At 39.0% G+C, this 14,801-nt stretch overlaps 1 protein-coding gene across 1 annotated transcript in view; it reads right to left on the bottom strand.

Moving 5' to 3' along the window:
- The window catches only part of OTOL1 (otolin 1), a 32,996-nt gene extending 18,419 nt beyond the window's left edge, over window positions 1–14,577 (bottom strand). Inside the window, exon 1 of the mRNA XM_032630948.1 lies at window positions 14,296–14,577. The gene's annotated coding sequence lies outside the window, so the exon portion shown is untranslated. The remainder of the gene's footprint in view (window positions 1–14,295) is intronic.
- Between the last annotated feature and the right edge of the window lie 224 nt (window positions 14,578–14,801).

Genomic DNA, 14,801 nt, shown 5'->3' with positions numbered 1-14,801 from the left:
TGCTCTGGCCGGGTGCCAAGCCTGTGCCTCTGAGGTGGGAGAGCCGAGTTCAGGACACTTTTCCACCAGAGACCTCCTGGCCCCAGGTAATATCAATTGGTAAGAGCTCTCCCAGAGATCTCCATCTCAACACTAACACCCAGTTCCACTCAACGATCAGCAAGCTCAAGTGCTGGAAACCCCACGCCAAACAACTAGCAACACAACCCCACCCATTAGCACAGAGGCTGCCTAAAATCATACTAAGTTCACAGACACCCCAAAACACACAATTGGATGCAGTTCTGCCCACCAGAAAATTCCAGCCTCATCCACAAGAACACAGGCATTAGTCCCTTCCACCAGGAAGCCTACAAAAATCACTGAACCAACCTTACCCACTGGAGCAGACACGAAAAACAATGGGAACTATGAACCTGCAGCCTACAAAAAGGAGGCCCCAAATGCAGTAACTTAAGCAAAATGAGAAGACAGAGAAATACACAACAGATAAAGGAGCAAGGTAAAAACCCACTAGACCAAAAAAAATGATGAGGAAATACGCAGTCTACCTGCAAAAGAATTCAGAGTAATGATAGTAAAGATGATCCAAAATCTTAGAAATAGAATGGAGAAAATACAGGAAACATTTAACAAGGACCTAGAAGAACTAAAGAGCAAACAAACAATTATGAGCAACAAAATAAATGAAATTAAAAATTCTCCAGAAGAAATCAATAGCAGAATAACTGAGGCAGAAGAACAGATAAGTGACCTGGAAAATAACATAGTGGAAATAACTACCACAGAGCAGAAAAAAGAATGAAAAGAACTGAGGACAGTCTCAGAGACCTCTGGGGCAACATTAAATGCACCAACATTCGAATTATAGGGGTACCAGAAGAAGAAGAGAAAAAGAAAGGGACTCAGAAAATATTTGAAGAAATTATAGTTGAAAACTTCCCTAATATGGGAAAGGAAATAGTTACTCAAGTCCAGGAAGCACAGAGAGTCCCATACAGGAAAAACCCAAGGAGAAACATGCCAAAACATATATTAGTCAAACTATCAAAAATTAAATACAAAGAAAACATATTAAAAGCAGCAAGGGAAAAACAACAAATAACACACAAGGGAAACCCCATAAGGTTAACAGCTGATCTTTCAGCAGAAACTCTGCAAGCCAGAAGGGACTGGCAGGACATATTTAAAGTGATGAAGGAGAAAAACCTAAAACCAAGATTACTCTACCCAGAAAGGATCTCATTCAGATTTGATGGAGAAATTAAAATATTTACAGACAAGCAAAAGCTGAGAGAGTTCAGCACCAGCAAACCAGCTTTACAACAAATGCTAAAGGAAGTTCTCTGGGAAAGAAACACAAGAGAAGGAAAAGACCTACAATAACAAACACAAAAAAATTAAGAAAATGGTAATAGGAACATACGTATCGATAATTACCTTAAATGTAAATGGATTACATGCTCCAACCAAAAAACAGACACTGGCTGAATGGATACAAGAACAACACCCGTATAAATGGTGTCTACAAGAGACCCATTTCAGACCCACTTCAGACACATACAGACTGAAAGTGAGAGGGTGGAAAAAGATATTCCATGAAAACGGAAATCAAAAGAAAGCTGGAGTAGCAATACTCGTATCAGACAAAATAGACTTTAAAATAAAGACTATTAGAAGAGACAAAGAAGGACACCACACAATGATCAAGGGATCAATCCAAGAAGATATAAAAATTGTAACTATTTACGCACCCAACATAGGAGCACCTCAATACATAAGGCAAATGCTAACAGCCATAAAAGGGGAAATCGACAGTAACACAATAATACTAGGGGACTTTAACACCTACTTTCACGAATGGACAGAAAAAGCAAAATGCAAATAAATAAGGAAACACAAGCTTTAAATGATACATTAAACAAGATGGACTTAATTGATATTTATAAGACATTCCATCCAAAAACAACAGAATACACTTTCTTCTCAAGTGTTCATGGAACATTCTCCAGGATAGACCACATCTTGGGTCACAAATCAAGCCTTGGTAAATTTAAGAAAGTTGAAATCATATCAAGTATCTTTTCTGATCACAATGCTATGAGACTAGTTATCAATTACAGGAAAAAAACTGTAAAACATACAAACACATGGAGGCTAAAAAATACACTACTAAAAAACCAAGAGATCACTGAAGAAATCAAAGAGGAAATCAAAAAAATACCAAGAAACAAATGACAGTGAAAACACAACGACCCAAAACCTATGCGATGCAGCAAAAGCAGTTCTAAGAGGGAAGTTTACAGCAATACAATCCTACCTCAAGAAACAAGAAACATCTCAAATAAACAACCTAACCTTACACCTAACAATTAGAGAAAGAAGAGCAAAAAAACCCCAAAGTTAGCAGAAGGAAAGAAATCATAAAGATCAAATCAGAAATAAATGAAAAAGAAATGAAGGAAATGATAGCCAAGATCAATAAAACTAAAATCTGGTTCTTTGAGAAGATAAACAAAATTGATAAACCATTAGCCAGACTCATCAAGAAAAACAGGGAGAAGACTCATATCAACAGGATTAGAAATGAAAAAGGAGAAGTAACAACTGACACTGAATACAAAGGATCATGAGAGATTACTACAAGCAACTATATGCCAATAAAATGGACAACCTGGAAGAAATGGACAAATTCTTAAAAAACACAACCTTCCAAGACTGAACCAGGAAGAAACAGAAAACATAAACAGACTAATCACAAGCACTAAAATTTCAACTGTTATTAAAAATCTTCAAACAAACAAAAGCCCAGGACCACATGGCTTCACAGATGAATTCTGGCAAACATTTAGACAAGAGCTAACACCTATCCTTCTCAAACTCTTCCAAATATAGCAGAGGGTGGAACACTCCCAAACTCATTCTATGAGGCCACCATCACCCTGATACCAAAACCAGACAAAGATGTTTCAAAAAAAGAAAACTACAGGCCAATATCATGGTTGAACATAGATGCAAAAATCCTTACCAAAATACTAGAAAACAGAATCCTGCAGCACATGAGAAGGATCATACACCATGATCAACTGGGGTTTACCCTAGGAATTCAAGGATTCTTCAGTATAGGCCAATCAATAAATGTGATAAACCATATTGACAAACTGAAGGAGAAAAACCATATGATCATCTCAATAGATGGAGAAAAAGCTTTTGACAAAATTCAACACCCATTTATGATAAAAACTCTCCTGAATGTAGGCATAGATGGAACTTGCTTCAACATAATAAAGGCCATATATGACAAACCCAAAGCCAACATAATTCTCCATGGTGAAAAACTGAAACCATTTCCACTAAGGTCAGGAACTAGACAAGGTTACCCATTCTCACCTCTATTATTCAACATAGTTTTGGAAGTTTTAGCCACAGAAATCAGAGAAGAGAAAGAAATAAAAGGAATCCAAATCGGAAAAGAAGAAGTAAAGCTGTCACTGTTTGCAGATGACATGATACTATACATAGAGAATCCTAAAGATGCTACCAGAAAACTATGAGAACTAATCAATGAATTTGGTAAAGTAGCAGGATACAAAATTAATGCACAGAAATCTCTCGCATTCCTATACACTAATGATGAAAAAACTGAAAGTGGAATCAAGAAAACACTCCCATTTACCACTGCAACAAGAAGAATAAAATATCTGGGAATAAACTTACCTAAGGAGACAAAACACCTGTATGCAGAAAACTATAAGACACTGCTGAAAGAAATTAAAGATGATACAAACAGATGGAGAGACATACCATGTTCTTGGATTGGAAGGATCAACATTGTGAAAATGGCTATTCTACCCAAAGCAATCTACAGATTCAATGCAATCCCTATCAAACTACCAATGGCATTTTTCACAGAACAGGAACAAAACATTTCACAATTTGTATGGAAACACAAAAGACTCCAAATAGCCAAAGCAATCTTGAGAACGAAAAACGGAGCTGGAGGAATAAGGCTCCCTGACTTCAGACTATACTACAAAGCTACAGCAATCAAGACAGTAGTGTATTGGCACAAAAACAGAAATATAGATCAATGGAACAGGATAGGAAGCCCAGAGATAAACCCATGCTCATATGGTCATCTTATCTTTGATAAAGGAGGCTAAAGTATACAATGGAGAAAAGACAGCCTCTTCAATAAGTGATGTTGGGAAAACTGGATAGCTACATGTAAAAGAATGAAATAAGAACACTCCCTAACACCATATACAAAAATAAACTCAAAATGGATTAAAGACCTAAATGTAAGGCCAGACACTATAAAACTCTTAGAGGAAAACATAGGCAGAACACTCTATGACATATATCACAGTAAGATCCTTTTTGACCCACCTCCTAGATAAACGGAAATAAAAGCAAAAATAAACAAATGGGACCTAATGAAACTTAAAAGCTTTTGTACAGCAAAGGAAACCATAAACAAGACAAAAAGACAACCCTCAGAATGGGAGAAAATATGCGCAAACAAAGCAACTGACAAAGGATTAATCTCCAAAATATACAAGCAGCTCATACAGCTTAATAATAAAAAGACAAACAATTGAATCCAAAAATGGGCAGAAGACCTAAATAGACATTTCTCCAAAGAAGATATACAGAATGCCAACAAACACGAGAGGATGTTCAACATCATTAATCACTAGAGAAATGCAGATCAAAACTACAATGAGATATCACCTCACACCAGTCAGAATAGTCATCATCAAAAAATCTATAAGCAATAAATGCTGTAGAGGGTGCGGAGAAAAGGGAATCCCTTTGCACTGTTGGTGGGAATGTAAATTGATACAGCCACTATGGAGAACAGTATGGAGGTTCCTTAAAAAACCAAAAATAGAACTACCATATGACCCAGCAATCCCACTAGTGGGCATATACCCTGAGAAAATCATAATTCAAGAAGAGTCATGTACCACAATGTTCATTGCAGCTCTATTTACAATAGCCACGACATGGAAACAACCTGAGTGTCCATCAACAGAAGAATGGATAAAGAAGATGTGGCACATATATACAATGGAATATTACTCAGTCATAAAAAGAAATGAAATTGAGCAATTTGTAGTGAGGTGGATGGACCTAGAGTCTGTCATACAGAGTGAAGTAAGTGAGAAAGAGAAAAACAAATACTGTATGATAACACATATATATGGAATCTAAAAAAAAGTGGTTCTGAAGAACCTAGGGGCAGGACAGGAATAAAGACACAGATGTAGAGAATGGACTTGAGGACACGGGAAAGGGGAAGGGTAAGCTGGGACGAAGTGAGAGAGTGGCATGTACATATACACATTACCAAATATAAAATAGCTAGCTAGTGGAAAGCAGCTGCATAGCACAGGGAGATCAGCTCAGTGTTTTGTGACCACCTAGACGGGTGGGATAGGGAGGGTGGGAGGGAGACGCAAGAAGGGGGGGGATATGGGGATATATGTATATGTATAGCTGATTCATTTTGTTACACAGCAGCAACTAACACAACAATGTAAAGCAATTATACTCCAATAAAGATGTCAAAACTATAAATAATTAAGAAGGAAAAAAATTATAAAATAAACAGCCTCAACCCTTTCCCACAAATCATGTGACATTTATAAGGGTGAGATTAAAGAATAATAAATCCAAGTGTAGGATCAATGAAACAGCTATGGAGGAGACAGATATAAATCAAAGCAGATGAGAAGGGACAAAGGATGCTGCATTTCCAAAACACTATAAAGATCCAAAAGTGCTAATCTTCCTTCAAGCTGTCTTTGCTACCATATTCATCCATTCAACCAATATTAACTGAGTACTGACAGTATTACAAGCACTGAGAAATTATATGTGGTAACATACAGTAATACAGAATACGCCATGGCCTGTGCCCTCTGGGAGTTGACAATCTAGTAGGAAAGTTGAGAAACAACAAAAGCAAAGAGGAAAGTGTGAAGGGCAGTGATAATAATGCATCTCTCCAAACACAGATCCCACAGCCCCACTCCCCCCATCTCTGCAACACTGAGCACATAAACAAGGTTCCTGTGCATCAGTAAGCTAAATCCAGCCCCAGCCAAAACCAGACAACACAGATATTCAGTTTAGATATAAAATAATTCAACTTTCATCAGTTCATACAATTGCATTCAATGAAACATTCATTTGTTCAACAAACATTTACTTAAGCATCGAAGAAGTGTCAGGTCCTGTGCTGGGTCATACAATATATAGACAAATAAATCGAGCCCCATCCCTAAGGATCTTGTCTGCAGTAAACATTCAAATATGGCAAATATCCAAAGTGCAAAGTATGCAAAGTGGAATATCGGTAACTTTTAATTTTCTTACCACTTTGCTATAAAAATAATTTGAGCTTACAAAATGCTGAGTGTTAATGCTCTAAGGCATTGTTTATGTTCTCTTAAACAAAATGAGGTTATATGGGGAAAAAACCGTGTTTTTATTCCTTACTAAAACATATCTGTATTATTCTTCTAGGCACACAAAGTATTTTTGATCCTGAAAACATGGTGTGATAGCCCCTTGGTAAACCAGTCATGAGGTGGCAAATAAGAGATAGCTATTGGGATGGGGAAGGGAAAGGAACTAACACTGAGATCATGACAGACATTTTCTAAGCACTTTGTAATTATTATTACAATTACCTCACACATGAACCATGCAAGGTAAGATTTACTATGCCCACATAATGGATTATAAAACTGAGGCACGGAGAGGTTAAGTAGCCTGCCCCAGATCACAGTATTAGTAAGCAGTGGAGCTGGGATTAAAACCTAAATCCATTTGACTCCAAAGTCATCCCATGTGCTCCCCACTGTGCTGTGCTGCCTGGGGATCAGTGAGTGATCAGAGATGCTGCAGAACAAACTGAGTTAGGCCCTTCAAGGAGCTCAGCCTGAGGCCCTTCAGTGGAAGAAAGTGGGACAAGAAACGGGAACCTTATGGGAGACATGAGGAAGAGGAAAGATAAGAAGTCTGGCTCTGACCGTGGAACATATTAGTGTGGGGCAAAGTTACAGAAGGGAACACAGCCCATCTGACAAGAGGCTAAAGGACCACAGAAAGGAATGAGCAGAACCAAGTAATATTGTGAAGGTGCTCAGTGTTCCTATTGGAGGGTGTGACTTGTCCTCATAAATGTCTTCCTTGCGTTGTAGCCTCCTGCTTCCCAATTTAAATACAGATATTAAAGGATAATGTAGTCAGTACCTTAAGACTATGATGAAGCTCCCCAAGAACTTGGAGATGAAGCCCTTTTTAAAACAGTAGAGCAAGAGTTGATAGCAACCTGATTGATGGTGTTTATATATTATTTCTTTTCATTTGGATTTTTTCATGTTTGTGTAAAAACACAAAAACTTAGCCAAACAAAACCTCCACAATGAGTCAAGCAAGTAAGGGCTTTTGACCAAATTTTAAGTCACTAAAACAATAAGACATGACTCAAATGCTAACTCTGAAGTTTAACACAGGTATAAATCTTAACAGAGGGCTTAGAAGTAAAGATCTAAAAGGAGATTGAGGTCCCCAATAAACCTAAATACAGTAAAAGCCCTTTTACCCCTCCTGAAGTTTGCCTGGACTGTAGGCATTTCAAGAGCAGAAAGTTAGGTCTCTTTTGTTTCTGTGTTCCCAGTGTCTAGCATAATATGTATCTCATAAATGTTTGCTAAAATGAAATGAAGTAAATGTAGTAGATTGCATTATTGTCTCCAATTTTCCACCCTTCCCTGTACTCACTCTTTGATGAGTTTTGCACTGCCTCCCACAAAAGAAATGATGTCTATACTCCAGCCCCTTGACTTTGAGTTCAGCCATGTGACTTTGGCCAGTAGAATGAGGTGGAAGTGACAGGATACCATTTCCAAGCCTAGGTCTCAAGAGGCCTTATGGGCTTCCACTTGCTCTTGCACTTTGGCCATTGCCGTGAGATGGATATGCATGGCCGACCTTGCTTGTCACAGAAGGAGGATGAGAGACACATGGAGCAGAGCTTCCCCAGGTAAGCTGCCCCAGCCCAACTCAATCTAGATGAAAGTCCACAGCTGATCCACAGATGTGAGTGAGCCCAGGTGAGACCAGTTGAGGCCAATCTAGATCAGACGACCCTCACTGATCCCACAGACATGTTCCAGTCATCTATTGCTGTGTAACAAAGTACCTCGAACTCACTGACTTAAAATAACCATTTTACCATAGCTCATAATGTCATGGGTCAGGAATTTGGGTCTAGATTATTTAGGTTGATTCTTCTGTTCCAGGAGGCATCAACTAAGGTCACTCAGCAGTATTCAGCTGGTGCATGGGCTAGTCTGGAGAGACTTCACTACAAATCCAATGCCTTGATAAAAATGGGGGAAAAAAAGCTGAGCTCATCAATCACAATCATCTCCCTAGCACGTTAGTCTCAGGATTGTCAAATTTCTTCAATTAGACCTCAGAGTTCCCAAAGAGAGTGTTCTAAGAACATGGAAGCTACCAGTCTACTTAGGCTGTACCTGAGAAGTGGCACAGCAACACTTTTATTGAATTCTATTAGTTACAGAAGTCACAGAGGCCAGCCAGACTCTAAGGGAAGGGCCATAGACCCTATCTCTTAAAGGAAGAAGAGACAAGTAATCTTTGGCCATCTTGAATCCACCGCAGACACTCAAACTATAATTTGTAAGCCATGGAGTGAGTTTGGGAAAGTTTAGGCAGCAAAAGATATTACCAATAGTTCCAGCCTCTAGCCTAACACTATATTTGCTACCATTGAGACAAAAATGACTAAGCAGCCTCCAGGCAGCACCATCTTTCCCTTTCCCAGCAGCAGGTATCCTATGTACTCCTCCCCCTTGTCAATCAACCCCCATAGTCTTGGACGTTGCCCCCGTTGAAAGTTCTTAAGCAGAAGCTGGGCCACGTTTTGTTGAGATGCTACTATAAAGAAACTTGAAGACTCTTCAACCTTGAATGCCCTGTCTAACCTTAAATACTATGATGTGGTTTTATAACAGTAGACATTTTATCAATATATGAAAATGAGTTAATACCATAAATTTGCATTCTAAATACAGGAGACATTACATTCCTTCTAATGGTGTACTCTTTCTTCTCTCTCATTAAGTTAGTGCCCATGCTTGGGAGGATGTTCTTTAAAGATTCATTAGTTTTTTTCCCCAAAATAACTGAGGTATTTACACCAACTTAATAATGTATATTTGTAAGATGACTGGAAAATTTTATGTTGAGGCTAAGGCCACGGATTATAAATAAATTTAATAACTGACTAGCAAGTAATATAGTAAAAGGACTGAAAGCCATTGGCTTTGTAGACAGTGAGTCCTGAGTACAAGATTCAGATCTTCTATTTACGAGTTGTTTGGGAGCAAGATATTGTACCTCTCAAAGTCTTAGTTCCTTTTTTTTTTTTTTTTTGTGGTACGCGGGCCTCTCACTGTTGTGGCCTCTCCCGTTGCAGAGCACAGGCTCCGGACACGCAGGCTCAGCGGCCATGGCTCACGGGCCCAGCTGCTCCGTGGCATGTGGGATCTTCCCGGACCGGGGCACGAACCCGTGTCCCCTGCATCGGCAGGAGGACTCTCAACCACTGCGCCACCAGGGAAGCCCTAGTTCCTTATTTTTTTTAATAGAGATAATAATAGTAGAGACATATTTTACGGTTGTGAAACTTAATGATGTAATGCATGTAAAGCTCTTAACACAGTGCACCTGGTGGTTACTGTTGGCTATTATTTTTAGTGAGGATTAGAGCTAATGAAATCAGCCAGAAATAGTATTTTAAAGCAGTGACAAGTATTTCCTATTCTCATATTGTACCAGATTGGCATTTGGCCCCATTTCCATCCCTTTATATGCTCTCTCCTTTATCTCAGGAACTCAAAGCCTGAGAACTACTTGTCCCCGAATCTCTTGCCATTAGGGCTCCAGTTCAGTTTCTGCCAGTGAGAAACAGTTGCATGGGATGTGGAAGACAGAAAGGAAGCAGAAGCCATTATACTTCTGCCGGCCGCAGCTAGTGACCGTATGGACTTTGGCAGAATCGAAGTTTTGCAGTGTTCTCTGGTACAACAACATGATTTCTTGCCCTGGTTGTGTAGCTGGCTGTGACCATCACTAGCAAAGTCTTAATTCTCTGAAGGCGGGTGACAAACCTGACAGCTAGTGTCAGCCCTTCCTGCCCTGTGCTCCTTCCCCTTCAATGACTGCATGAACACCTAATTACCTGTATCAAATCCCTTTCTGCCTTACACAGCTATAGGGGTCCCAGACTAAATCCTACTATAGTCTTCTTCTTCTCCCTTTACTTTTACTTCCACTTCTCTTATTATAAACTCCCAGCCTGCCTGCCTTAGCCCATCTTATATCCAATCCTACATTCTCTTTTTTCTTAACCCAGTCACTCCTCATCCATCCACAACATCTTAATCTCTTAGAAATTAGCTGGATCCAATTATATCCCAAAAGATTTTGTCAAAAGATCCTCCCACAATGTTCTGAGCCTGCAAATACATCATCCACACCAGTGATGCATCCCAGTTGCATTCTTGAATGCTGACTCCAGTATAATTATAAAGACTTTTGAAATAATTTTAGGCACACAGATAGGTATGGATATGTTGTTGGGCTGTAACAGTGATGGTCTTTTTCGACCTTTTGTAGAGAATTCTTCCCTTCTGACACTTGTATCATTATATAAGATTATAAGATGGACTTTTATGTATATAGCATTCCTTTCCTATGTGAACAGTTACTTTTAATTTCTCACAACACTTCATTATGAACAATATTCCATGCTGTGTTCCTTCTCATACCCATGTTTCACATTCATTCATTCTTTCAGTCAACAAATGTTTATTAAACACCTATTTTGTGTAGACACATTATATGCAGGAGTCGTAGAACAAAATATCTGCTCTCATAGAACTTACATTCCAATGAGAGTAATAAATATCTGATGGTAAAAAAAATCCAATATTTCAGACTGTAATAGTGCTATGGAAGAAATAAATAGGGGTATTTGATAAAGAGTGACAAGGAAAGATCGTTTCAGACAAGTGGCTAGAGAAAGCGTATCTAAGGAAGTGATACTTAAGTTAGGAAGGCCTGAGGAAGGAGCATTGATGAATCAGAGCAGCCAGTCTCAGGAAGAGCAAGGAGAAGAACTTTTCAAGCAGCAGGAACCAGGTGTGCCCTTGGTACTGGAGGCCTGACCATATGGAGTGAGGAAGAGAGATTACTGTCATGGTCACCCGGGATGCACTTTGTAGGGTGCTGTAGACCATCATTAGGATTTGGGGTTTCTTCTACAAGCTTTAAGAAGTCACTGAAAATTAAAGCATGAGCGAGACCCTGGCTTCTGTGTAGAGGATGGTTGCAGGTAGATCAAAACAATAAGCAGTAAAAGCACATGGGAGCTGCTGCAGTCCAGGCAATAGGAGATGAGGGTGGCTTACAACAGTTTGTTGATATTAATTCACAACTAATAGGTCAACCCATTCTGGAAAACAAGTGTTACTTTAATTTTTATCTGAAAAGTGCATCTTTCCCCAATGTTCATCACAGTGCTGTTTACAATAGCCAAGACATGGAAGCAACCTAAATGTCCATCAACAGATGAATGGATAAAGAAGATGTGGTACATATATACAGTGGAATATTACTCAGCCATAATAAAGAATGAAATAATGCCATTTGCAGCAACATGGATGGACCTAGAAATGATCATACTAAGTGAAGTAAGTCAGATAGAGAAAAACAAATATCATATGACATCAGTTATATGTAGAATCCCCAAAAATGATACAAATGAACTTATTTACAAAATAGAAACAGACTCACAGACAAAGAAAACAAATTTATGGTTACCAAAGGGGAAATGTGGGAGAAAGGGATAAATTAAGAGGTTGGGATTAAGGTATACACACTACTATATATAAAAAAGGTAATCAACAAGAACCTACCATAGCACAAGGAACTATACTCAATACTCTGTAACAACCTATATGGGAAAAGAAGGTTATGAGGAAAAGAGGAAGTTTTATTAGAGCCTGAGCCCCAGTCAAGAAACGGGATGACTTCAGGGCTTGTTCCTAGGATGTCGGCAGCCCCCTGTGACCTTTCCGCCTAAACAAGTAACCAAAAGTGGAGCTGAGAATCAAGAGCCGCAGACAAGTGAGATCATTAACATCACACTCACTTCAGGCATGTTTACCCCAAGGAAGAAGGTCCCACAACAGAGCATATTATATAAGGATGTCAGGAAGAGGAAAACAGGGAGGGCCAGTTGCTGCCACTACTTCCTTCTCCTTCCCCGAGAGCCACATCCATCGAATAATCTCCTCTTTTCCTTTTTAAGGTGCCTGCTGTTGAGCTCTCAATGCTATGCAGCCATAAGGGTGAATTAGGGAGAATTTCTGAGAAGCTGTTTTCTCTTGCCTGGTTGCTTCCAGCAAACTCAGGCAGGCCTCCTTGAGCTCAGAGTTTGAGTTCACAAATAAAACACCATCAAAAGGAAGGAAGAGAAACTTTGCAACTAGAGATTCCTATGTCCCACTTTATTTTTTAAGGGCAACTCCAGAGTGACTGTGATCAGCTCTAATAAGGCTTGCTCATCCCTTTGTGTCAAGAGATGCAGCAAAAGCATCATAATTTCCGTTATCCAGTGGGAGACTACTTCTCCCAGGGTGTCAAAATAAGTGAATCCATTCCAATTTTATTAAGCACATTGAATATAACATTACCTTCTGCCCAGTTAAATGCTTCTTGTATTTAACAAGTATGCAGTAAAATAAAAACATATTCTCATCATTTTTCAGTTAGATAAAAGGGATTAGCTTTGGTTCAGAGTCTAACACCATTGAAAAAAAAAAAAGTCCGGCAGCAAATGTGGATGCTTTTTTCCTTCTCTGCATGCCACCACTTTTTCAGTTACACCTCTTCTCCGCCCACTTTGTGTTAAATCCAGGAAGCAAAATGTTCTAAGCGGCAGGCGAGGCCCATGGCACAGAATTGGGTGCAGAGAAGGAATCGCATTCAGGAGAGCTGGGAGCAATCAAGCTAAGGCAGGAGGAAATAATCATTCAGGCGAGCAGCTGGTGGAAAAGCCAACTCGACCCACACGGATGAGCAGACAGGTTATAAATGTACTTTAATTTAAGCATGAAAATAAGCCCTGGCCCCAGATCTCCAAAAACCAAAAGAAACCTTTAAGAATGGAATTAGGCAAAGGCAAGAATGAAATTCTTACTACTCTGGTTCATCTTTGTTTATTTCCCTCACAGGGATTCTGAGTGTGTCTGCTGTAGTGGTTTTCCTATTTTATGGAGAGAGAGAAAGGAGGTGAGAAAAGGGACAGTGTGACTGGGTGGGTAGACAGTGAGCCACTGATTGTAAAAGGCAGTGGATAACTGTGTGTGAGGGGTGGGGGGATGGGTACATGGGACTCTCTGTACTTTCTGCTCAATTTTCTGTAAACTTGAAACTACTCTAAAAGATAAAGTCCATTGATTAATAAAAAGAAAAAAGCAATGGGGCCCAAACATGATTGATTTGTTCCCTTACTTGTTTATTAGCCGGTCCTGGTGGCAGTTAATAATCTATCGAAGTTGCTGCTAAAAAACTGAATTTAAAATTTACCTATGCCCATGATATATTTTTGTTAAGTTTTGGCACGTTAACAAAAATCTATGGTGGAGCCAAACTGGCTTCCATGTTAGAAACTTTCTTCATGAAGCAGAGATTTCACTGAAATTTTTCAACTTCCTTGACATAAATTATTTAGACACCCATTTCAATAAGTATAACCAAACCTAAGCAAACCACTTCACGTTTCTGTCGACCAAGCAGAAGGTCTGTCGTGGGTGTTCCTCAGTAGGGAATTATTATGGAAAGGAGTGGAAGCCAGCTCACTCGTGCTCCATCAGGTCCACCCGAAAATTAGCCAGAGGTACCCTGATGGGGAGGTTCTGGACAACCTTGAGGATACAGAATCTAGCAGATTAGAGGGTTTAAAGAAAAGAAGTTTGTAATAACCTGTACTGGAAAAGGATCTAAAAAAGTATATATATGTATATGTAACTAAATCACTTTGCTGTATACCTGAAACATCGTAAATCAACTATACTTCAATTAAAAAATAAAAATAAAAAAGCAAGGACAAGGAGTTTGTCTTTGAAGCAAAAGGTATTTTTCAGATAACATGATAGATGAAAATTTTCATCACTAGTAGCTTACCTTCTGCTGGTAGCCTTGCTTCTCACTGTTGAAAGATTAGTGTTGATCCTTTTATCAGCTTACTCACATGCTCATATGTAGGGAACTCAAATATGAAGTAAATCTACTAAAGATATGGCATGAAATAAATGCTTTATTATACAAAAATATTTCCAATTACCAAACTTCTATTTGTCTTCAATTTCTGCAGTGTTTAAGATCTCCCTTTTTCTAAAATCCAGTGTTCCAAACTTATTCCAGTGCTCTGAATGTCTTATAAACAAACATTAGAAAAGTAAAACGTTTGAGGATGCCAACAGACATTACATATATCCCAAAAGATATCAGTTCCTATCCTGCCCACCTGAATCCGAACTAGTAACAGCTGTTTAGCATCTTAGATCAAGGCAAGAGCAGGCCCCATAGAAACATTTTAATCATAAGTTACTAAGAGAAATCAATCTAGGCCTATAGGTAATGGAGTTGGTCCTTACCCTGCCTCTAAAACATTTCCAAAAGTTTTTGAA

The sequence above is a fragment of the Phocoena sinus genome, chromosome 4, assembly GCF_008692025.1.
Source record: "Phocoena sinus isolate mPhoSin1 chromosome 4, mPhoSin1.pri, whole genome shotgun sequence".
Taxonomy (NCBI): Eukaryota; Metazoa; Chordata; class Mammalia; order Artiodactyla; family Phocoenidae; genus Phocoena; species Phocoena sinus.
The sequence above is the reverse complement of the archived record's forward strand: the minus strand, read 5'-3'. Positions and strand labels throughout refer to the sequence as shown.